This window comes from Perissodus microlepis, chromosome 15 (assembly GCF_051167445.1).
Source record: "Perissodus microlepis isolate ML-2025 ecotype Zambia chromosome 15, ASM5116744v1, whole genome shotgun sequence".
Classification (NCBI taxonomy): Eukaryota; Metazoa; Chordata; class Actinopteri; order Cichliformes; family Cichlidae; genus Perissodus; species Perissodus microlepis.
The window spans coordinates 4,830,853-4,841,739 of NC_140475.1; positions in this window are offsets into that span (position 1 = coordinate 4,830,853).

Sequence of the window (10,887 nt, forward strand, 5' to 3'; positions counted from 1 at the left end):
TAAGTTCTCTCTTTCAGGAGTTGGCTACAGAAAACTGTTGCAGACTGTGGTTTTCTAACCGGAAGGAGATCTGTGTACATGAATTATTCTTTGAACTGGTTGAGGCAATAAATCTGTTTAACTTGAACTGGACCGAAGCTCTCTTTATCTTAGAAAAAAGAGAACATGTGACAAGGTCTAAAGAGTGTGTGTTGACTCAGGATAACATGGTAAAATACTTTAGAGACCCGATTGCTGTGTCAATCTTGATATGGGCATTTTCTACAGTTAACAGGTATATAACAGACACATATGTATACACTTGCCAAAATGCACAAAATAAAGTATCTTATGACCCACCTTTCCCCACTTCTCTCCTTTAAACCAGTGGTTTGGCTTCATGCCTCTACATGTCATTTTTATTCTACCATAAAAAATGAATAAATACTAATATAAACATAGGATAAAACATTAGTGGGGTGGATAGAACCACAAGAAGGTCCTTCCCATGTTTGTGTGGATCCTCTCCTGGTACTCTGGTTTCCTGCCACAGTTATGGAGGGCAAAGGCCTGCGAATATGAGCATGACTGTGTGTCTCTGTGACCATGTGACCCTGTCATAGAGCGAGAGGTGCACCCCACCTCTCGCTCTATGACAGCTGGGTTAGGTTCCAGCCTCCCACGACCCTGAAATGGACAAGTGAAAGAAAAATGATGGAAAATATTAGTATGTGGGGAAAAAATCAATAAAATCTTGAAGCACCTCTTTGACTTACTGGGCTTTAAGTGATTTGTGACTCTTAATATTTAGCAACCACATGATCCTCTATGCAGATGACTCAAAATCTGAAAGGTGTGTAACAGATAGTTCCAAAGTAGGTAAACCTATAAAAAGATATCAACACAAAATGTCATTAAGGAGCTGCAGGTAGGATTAGCTGATGCAGAAAGTGGTTTTACTTGCACAAGCAGGCTTCATGTAGAAGTGTTATACAACCTCACTGGTTCGAGTCATTCTTAAAGCAACACGCCATGGACACATAAAGTTTATACTGGTTTTTGTGGCCTCAATCATCAAAGATTCATTGAAAGGAAAAAAATGGAGCAGCATTTGATGGGAAAAAAAAAAAAAAATTTGAGTTAAGCATGGAGGTGGAAATATCCTGCAGTGGAGTCAGTGGCATGGGAAAGATTGCACAAATAAAGGGATGAATGGATTCAACACAAATGGTGAGGAAAATGTCACGCAGTCAGTCATGACAATGGAACGTGAAACGAGTCTGACTTCTACAATAAGACAACGATCCAAAGGAGCTGTCAAGCAGCCTGCTCAGCCTAAAAATATCTTTCATATTGTGTGAAACGGAGCACCAACATCTGAAGAATAATTCTGTTCAAATAAAAAAAGTGTGGCTGTGTTTTTTAAATAACTGCAGACTTTTGCATACAGGTCCACCTAGTCTACCAGATACCTGTCTATTAATAATAATTATGTGGTTATTAAACTAGAGGTGGGCAGATCGATTCAAATAATGATAGTATCGATCAATACTCTGTATTTAAACTTTTCTTGTTGGCTGTGACGTCTATTTGATTTATAGCCAACAACAGATTTAAACAGAGTAAGCTTCAAGTTTCAAAATACATGAAAAGCTGAAAGTTGTGTTTTATTGTGTTAACTTATTATTGTGGAAGGTCAAAATCACTACAGTGATTTAGTGGTTGCAAATCAATGATTATTAATGATTAAGTTGTGACACATTGCCCTACACGAGCTGCCTTTATGGGTTAAAAGTATCAGTACTGGTAGTAGCAATACTGCCCCTGTATTTATTTGGTATTTAAAAAATACCACCATTTACAGTATCGGAGACCACTACATTAAACATGACTAGTTTTACTTGAAACTTTATGCAGTGGTCCTTTTGATTTCTTGTTATCAACAAGTGCTAGTAGTCATATGACTCACACCACCCAAGACTGCAGGGTTTATGCCTGTAGGCCCGTTCAGCCTTTCAAAAATCACCCCTTGAGTCTCATTTCTTGCAGCTAGCAAACACACTACAGGATTTCCAAAGCATATGTGCATTTTCCCCCTAAAAGATACAAAGAAAACAATATTTAATCCTCCACAAAGGCAACATGTGTCCACCTCCATTCATATTAAATTCAAGGATAACAGGCATTCTAAAAGCTGCATAAGCTCAGTGGGATTTCCTTCCTCCCTTGTCAGCTATCCACTTGCAATTTTCAAGTTTACACATAAGTCCAATTCCGCTTTCCGCTCAGCCAGCAGGATTAGCACAACTGTCTACCTCAGCATCCTGCTAAGATCCTGCTCTTTGCCCTGATCCTAGTCATCCTGCTGCAGACTCCAAACCGGCTCCCACCGCCCTCTGCAGGCAACACACTTCAGTGATCTCACCCAGGCAGCAGTGCTATCCGTGGTGCTGATCCCCAGGCAGAGGCTCCATCACCCAGCAGCCTCCGAGGAGGAAGAAATTCTCTGAGTTTCCTACAGTGAAAAACTTCCGTCCTCTCTCTGTCACGTAAAATCATTCAAAAGAAGGAAAGGAAAACAAAAAGGAACCCGAGCTGCTCTGCATCTCTGTTGAGGAAATACATTGATTTAACTTGAGTGCATTCCTGGTGTTTCATTCCTCCGTACACACCTGCTTTAAATTCAGTACCAGCCTCAATTTTTTCCCCCATCTCTACCTGAGACCAGCTTTGACTGATGTGCAAGCCCATCTTTGTGTGTCTACATGTGCTAAAGAGACGGCCACAGCATGTAAAGGCTGATTCAAGCATGATTGCACTCAGGTGTCTCTGTCCTCTTCTTCTTCTTCTTCTTCTCTTTTTTCAAAGGAGCATTTATTTACTGGATTGGTTGTTTTGATTGACAAAGGCAGGGGAGAGTAAATGCACTACTTGTTATGCAGCCGAAGTCTGTCAAGCCTCCAACACCTGCTCTCTTTCAGATGCTTATTTCATTATGGCTCCTCTCTCCCAGGAGTCAAGACACTTGTGTGTTTGTGTGTTCTTTTTTCTTTTTATTTCTGTCTCTCTCTGTTTTTTGTTAGTCCTGTGCTGGATGTTTACCTGGATCTTATCCTCTTTCTCTCTCCCTCACTGCCTCGGACAAGTCTCGGCTTATTTGCAGCTGAGCGTGGTCTCACCTAGTATCTCGATCTTTCTTCCATTAGTTTGCCCGTTCCTCTCCTCTCTCTCTCCCTCTGTGCGTGTGCTCCTCTGACAGGCAAGCAAGCAAACGGCTTACAACACTGAAGCACACCAGGCAGCCTCAGCTGTACGGTACACACACCCCTCACACCCCAGTTGCTGCACCACTGAAGCCCCCCTCTTTCATCTGTGAACAGAGACTAAATCAGGAAATCCGAGCAGATCAACCCTCAGCCCCGTGTGGTTTATTATTTATTTTAAATTTCTTAATAACACTTGCTCTTGCATACTGAAGAGCAGAATTTCAGTCATGTGCTGGATGCAAACACGCAGAGACACTCAGATAAGCAAACATCGATTTAGCGATTTGTTTGATATATTTATGCATCATTTGCGTGTTTCCACCTATTAAAGGTGACTGCAAATCTATCCAAATTGGCTCTCATGTGGGCTCCACTTTCACCTCCACTACATCCTTATAATGAAAGCCTGTCAGCGACTATTATGCTTAACTGGTCCACTGCTCGATCACACAGTCAATTTGGTGGTAAGACATGCAGAACAGTAATAACTCAATCTCATCTGAACTGTAGGTCAAATCTCCCAACTTAAATCCACAGTTACACACACACACGTTTCAATCACTTCAAGTGGCGTTTTTTTTTTTTTCTTCTTTCTTTTTCGCGGTGAGCACAGCAAGAGATGCTATTTCCATGCAGAAAATATGTTACCAAGGTAACAGAGGAGAGGGAGAGGGAGCATGTATGTGTGCGTGCATGAGAGAGAGAGAGAGAGAGTGAGAAAAAGGCTGAGATGTAGCCCCTGAATACCAGGACTGCTGCTGCTGCTGCAGACGTAGAGCACAGCATCCCACCCCTGCCAGCATCAGTGCAGCAGCTTTACAACCCAGCATACCACACGCACATGAAGGCTGTTTTTGAATGCTTTCAAATGTCGAGACAGCTCGGTTTTCACTTCCCACTTCATTTGCCGACGTCTCACAAAGTAACAGAATCGCATTGGCTGTATTTCACCTTTCAGTTTTTCTCGGCACTTCGTCTCTCGTCACTTCTCTTCCTTTCCAAGTCTGTCTCTATATATAGACAGCCTTTCTATCTTTTCTCTGCTCCCTCCCTCGCTCCCCACCACGTCTCTCTCTCAGTCTGTTTACACCTGTCTCCTCTCCCTCGTCTCGCTGTGTCCTTCAAGCTCAAATTTACTTCACAGATACCATAATTAACTGCACTACACTGTTGCCAAAGCAGGCTGTACAAGGTTTATAATTTATAATGTGGAGTGCAATCTGTCCCAATTTAAGAGAGAGACAGCAACCCAGCACTTCACTCTCTCTATATATAAAACATCTACAGTAAAATGATAAAATACTAATAAAAAGCAGGTTTTACTAAAATATGCTGGTTTCTAGTTCTCGAGCAAGAATATTTATTTCTATTTTTTTTATTCTTTATATATAGTGTTGTGCAAAAATCTTGAGCCACCCTGCATTTTTTATATTTAGCTTCCAAAGAGCCTGACTTTTCATTTTTTTTTTTTTTTTTTTTTTTTTTTAAGTGGTCCATAATTCCAGGCTTTTCTTTGGACATTGGCTGCTTTTTCACTTACTTTCAGTCCAGTCCTTGTACCTGAACATTTTCAAAGAAATGCTTTCTTTGTTAACGGTGACCTATGAATCATTCACACATACAGTGGCTTGCAAAAGTATTCGGCCCCCTTGAACTTTCCCACATTTTGTCACATTACAGCCACAAACATGAATCAATTTTATTGGAATTCCACGTGAAAGACCAACACAAAGTGGTGCACACGTGAGAAGTGGAACGAAAATCATACATGATTCCAAACATTTTTTACAAATAAATAACTGAAAAGTGGGGTGTGCGTAATTATTCAGCCCCCTTTGGTCTGAGTGCAGTCAGTTGCCCATAGACATTGCCTGATGAGTGCTAATGACTAAATAGAGTGCACCTATGTGTAATCTAATGTCAGTACAAATACAGCTGCTCTGTGACAGCCTCAGAGGTTGTCTAAGAGAATATTGAGAGCAACGACACCATGAAGTCCAAAGAACACACCAGACAGGTCAGGGAGGCCAAGAGGCCCATGGTGACTCACGAGCTGCAGAGATCTACAGCTCAGGTGTGGGAATCTGTCCATAGGACAACTATTAGTCGTGCACTGCACAAAGTTGGCCTTTATGGAAGAGTGGCAAGAAGAAAGTCATTGTTAACAGAAAACCATAAGAAGTCCCGTTTGCAGTTTGCCACAAGCCATGTGGGGGACACAGCAAACATGTGGAAGAAGCTGCTCTGGTCAGATGAGACCAAAATGGAACTTTTTGGCCAAAATGCAAAATGCTATGTGGCGGAAAACTAACACTGCACATCACTCTGAACACACCATCCCCACTGTCAAATATGGTGGTGGCAGCATCATGCTCTGGGGGTGCTTCTCTTCAGCAGGGACAGGGAAGCTGGTCAGAGTTGATGGGAAGATGGAGCCAAATACAGGGCAATCTTGGAAGAAAACCTCTTGGAGTCTGCAAAAGACTTGAGACTGGGGCGGAGGTTCACCTTCCAGCAGGACAACGACCCTAAACATAAAGCCAGGGCAACAATGGAATGGTTTAAAACAAAACATATCCATGTGTTAGAATGGCCCAGTCAAAGTCCAGATCTAAATCCAATCGAGAATCTGTGGCAAGATCTGAAAACTGCTGTTCACAAACGCTGTCCATCTAATCTGACTGAGCTGGAGCTGTTTTGCAAAGAAGAATGGGAAAGGATTTCAGTCTCTAGATGTGCAAAGCTGGTAGAGACAGACCCTAAAAGACTGGCAGCTGTAATTGCAGCAAAAGGTGGTTCTACAAAGTATTGACTCAGGGGGGTGAATAATCACGCACACCCCACTTTGTAGTTATTTATTTGTAAAAAATGTTTGGAATCATGTATGATTTTCGTTCCACTTCTCACGTGTACACCACTTTGTTTTGGTCTTTCACGTGGAATTCCAATAAAATTGATTCATGTTTGTGGCTGTAATGTGACAAAATGTGGAAAAGTTCAAGGGGGCCGAATACTTTTGCAAGCCACTGTAAAAAGGCACCTAACTGAAGAGATGGACAAGTGGTGGACAAATAAAGTTAGGATATGTAGTACTTACAGCTGATGAACATTATCTGAAAGTTATTCCCTTGAGAAAGAGGAAAAACACAGCAGCGACCTGACACAGGACGTGAGAGACCTTAAACCAGCTGATCCATGTACTGGTCATTGAAGCCTCCACAGAGATGGTCTAACTGGAAAGGTGTCGGTCAAGAAGCTTTTCTTATACCAGTAAAACCAGATTTTTTGAACTTTGAGTTTTTGAGTCCTACACTACATTATTAGTAAGAATTTTTATTCTTACTGATGCATATTATCAGAAACATGTAGTGCTGCTGTGAGGGATAAATTATACAAAAATGCCAGCTGTAGCAAAAATGATACAAACTAAAACTTATATATGCAAATTGATATTAAAATTTTCCTTTTCTTTTTTAATTGTCAGAAAATTTAATAAAAAAAACTCCAGTTTAAAAATAATTGAATTTTCTGACAATTATTTCATGGTTCAGGCTCCACAGAGTTAAGGAAGGGAAACGGGGAAAAGAAGCTGACGTATGCCAAATGAATAACTGGACAGCAGGTCTGATGGAGTGATGAATCAAAGTTGACATTTCAACATTATTGAAGCAGTGTGGCATCATTTTGACAAAACAGAACAAAAGGCATCCAACAGCCAAGAGAAGAGCTTTGAATGTCCTCCACGCACCCTTCAGAACTATTCCTAAAGACTACTTAAAGAAATGACAAAAAGCTGTATTAGCTGCCATGTATGCTTGAATAACATTTTCCTTGCAACATATAAAGGAATGAGGTGCAGCACAAGATTTTTGCACAGTTCTGTATTAATAATGTTAGCATCTGTGGGGTTTCATCTGAATGAACGAAACAATCTAATTAAACAGATGGTGGCTATTCCCTCACACCTAACAGATAAAACAAATAGCCTAAAATCAAACACAACTATCAGCCGCTACATCACATTCTACACATTTAATGTATGGACCCAACACCTGTTTGTGTGCTGTACTGTCAGGCACCTGGAATGGCAGCAAATCCTGGGTGGAGGATCCATGGATCTGGTTTGTTGTGAGGTGTGCAATCCATGCTTGATCACGTCAGGCTCTGGGGAATTTTGAGGTCAGCGTGATGCCTTTGACTTTTTGTGTCATTTAAACAATTCCAGAGCAGTTTTAGCAGTGTGACGGGGTGCATTGGTCCCCCCAACTGCAGCTACAGGTCTCTAATTGAAGTCTTTCTTCCTACTGAAGGGAGTTCTTCTTCTGTCACCAAGCGGTTGCTCATAGGGAATGGTCGGATTGTTTTTTTTTCTCTATTATTAAATAAGTAAGAGTCTTTATTAAATAAGTAATTAATTTAAATAAGTAATTAAGTTACTGCTTAGTTTTCAGACTGAGGCTTTAAAAGACACAAGATTATTATTTAAAAACCAGGATTACAGCAGAAAGACTGTCTAATTGAGGTGAAATTTCTGATGTTTCTGAGTTTTTGTCAGAGCCACAAACCAAACATTTCCTCACTGAAAGTCTCCAGTGGTTTAATTTAAATAACCGATTGAAGCCCAAAGATGTAAATGCATCAATATTTCACAGCAAATTAAAAAAGAGACACAAAACCACAATAAATCTGTGTAGCAGAACCTCGTTAATCATCTCTGCAACCCCTTATGGCTAGAAACACTGGACTAAAGTCTTTAAGTCTTTTTTAAAACAAGTCCACTGCAATCTGTTAATAGTAAAATTCTGGCAGTGCAGTGGTGCATCAGTAATACAGGTGTAATTATGTGCAACTACCACTGTAATTCAGTGTTTTGACATTTTTAAAACTGTCTAAACCTTTGTGGGTTTCCCCACCAGTGATGGGCTTGATCCAGCTAAGCTCAGCTAGCAGGATCAAAAAAGAAGTGTTGCTGTCTCTCTGCCTCTTGTTTCTCTGTGTTGTTTGCAGCATCATAACGAGATGCACGCACACACTTTTTGGGGGGTGGTGGGTTCTTGGTACGATCAGCTTTCACTTGAAATGTTGTGTTGCAGACCTGCAGAAAAAGAAAATCATTACACACTGTGGTTTTCGCCCCCTTCCCCCAGTCTCTCCCATCACGTCAATTACAAATCGACCTTTATGTATCTACGTCATTCATTTCAGCACCCTCATCACGTCCTCCCGTCGCCGGGTCACTGAGGGTGACTCCTTCAAAAAGAGCGTAGCCGTCGCATCTACATTTCAGATCACTGACTGTATCTGCCCTGCAGATTTGATCAGCCTGCAAAGTCCTTGCAGAGCAGATCAAAAGCCCTTTAAAGACTTGTTTATGAAGCGCTACCTGACATATTCAATTTCACCAGCTGTGGCTCTGGCCTGTCAGCTGCACTGGATAATGGCTGATCAAACAACAGCTGTGGAGGCCATTGCACTGTCCATCGCCACCTATGCCTGCATTTATACTTTACGAGGCCAGTTAGCGTGAAAATCCTGCCTAATGCGACACCCCGCTTTTGATATCTCAATTTAACAAGCGCACTCTGAGCAATAAATAAGATTAGCGCGCAGAAACACAGTCAATTCATAATCCTGGTGTGAGCTGGTTAGGAGAGACCGAGAGCCACGCAGATCTCCGTGTAGGATGGAGAAATTACTCAACAATACCCAAAGTGAAAAGAAAGAAGCAGATGGAGGAACGTGTAAATATTTGGGACCTGTTTGGTAAAAAATAATGTTGCCCCTGACCTCCCAGCAGCTTCCCATCATCTGTTACCACGAGGCCAGGAGCGATAACGAGATTAGCATAAGCACTTTTAGTAAGTCACTGTGAATAGGATCCTTAAGAAGGCTTAAACTGTCCCCTTTCACCAGCGGTTGACAGATAGTTGAGAGCTGACTGGCACATCTGCTTGGTCGCCGCTCTGTTCTCTTAGAGATCTTCAGCGCTGGCAAATCAATGGGAGATCTATCACTTGAAGGGACGCAGGGTGCAGGGAAGGAGAGCAAATCACTTCTATAAGTGATAGCAGCTATCAGGCAAATGGGCAGAAAATGGTTCCTAATGGTGCCTGGTATGTCTGGTGTAAACTGCAGCCAGACTCTTTGTCGTCCATCACCCCGGAGCATATGTAACCGAAAGTAGGGAGGAGGCAGGAAGAGGAGAAGAGGGAAGCATCTGCTCGTTCAGCGTGGGAACCCCTCAGGGGGTGACACGGTAATCTGGGTTCACGTCAAACCGAATCTGGCGCCTGTGCGGATGATGCTGTGTCAGTGGCTAAGTCTGTGTGTCAAGCAGCTGAAAGTCACTGAATGTGCACCGTACACCCCCCCCCCCCCCCGCGGTGTGTGACCTTCACTCGGGCTCCACTTTGCTTTCTAATAGGCTTTCAAAAACAAAAGAAGAAGAAAAAACTCTCTCATTCTCTCTCCTGGCTTTGTTAAAATCCTGTTGGTAATTGAGGTATAGTTGACTCAAAGCTGAGATAATTAAAAATGAATGACTCCGACCCTTCTCTACCCCCCCCAATTCCGACAGAGAGCGAGAGAAGGAGAAGAGAGGCTTTCCAGGGCGACAAGCTCGGCAGGATTAGTTCTAAACTTGAGTCACGAGTTCTGACTTGACAGTAGCAGTTGGTGCTGAGTAAACAAATAAGTCTTTAGATTCGACCACTTCAATTACCCCCCACCACCCAACACCACCACTACCAGCCACCCAGACTGCTGTTTTCCCAGAAACAGTAATCACATTCACTATTAATGAGCCATGATGTTCATTCTGGACCCATCCACTCCTCTCAGTAATGCATACTCTTCGGAACTGCGTGTGCATATTTTACACCTTGCCACACCAGATGGATACCTGCGGTGTCCTGGTTGCGCTCGCTGTCTGACCCCCGGGGCTCCTCTTTACATGCTCAACCATGAATGATGCTCGCCCATCGGGAGAAATTGTCTGATGTGCGACTTTGACTAAAACACTGCCTGCAGAGCGGAGATAATGAAACGCCGGGCTGCAGCCCGGAGAGCGAAGGACGCCAACACACCTGTTCAAAGACCTCCGTTTTCCTTATTACTCTAACTGCGACGCCAACAGGCTCTTCATTTTGTTAAAACACACACGACAATCTCTTTAAATGAGACATTTGACCTCGAGCTGCACACACCAGTGTCCCAGTGTCTTTTTTTCCCTTCTTGCCCACCACATGATCTTCATTAAACGCGCGCAACTGTGGCATCAGAGGTTTTACGTATAGGTTTAAGTGCTCATGCAGAGGAATGAAAAGCCCATTTAGCAGTTAACAGCAGTAATTTCAGATGTTTCTGTGTGTTGTTATGTCTAATATATTTGCTTATATTGGCAAATAGTTTGCAGTTCACAATAGATACAAAAAGGTTAAGAAATTACCCGTTTTGTAAGTATCTTTCTGCGTTATTGTACATGTTCTGTGTTTCGCATTCTAATCAACCCAGTCCCTTTTGGCCACTTATAATATCTTTACAGAAGTGTTGTGTTATATTTTTGTCATTTCTGCTGCACTCTTGGCTCGCTCTTGAAAAAGAATTTTTTTAACGCCAGTGAGAGTTTTACATTCATAATTAA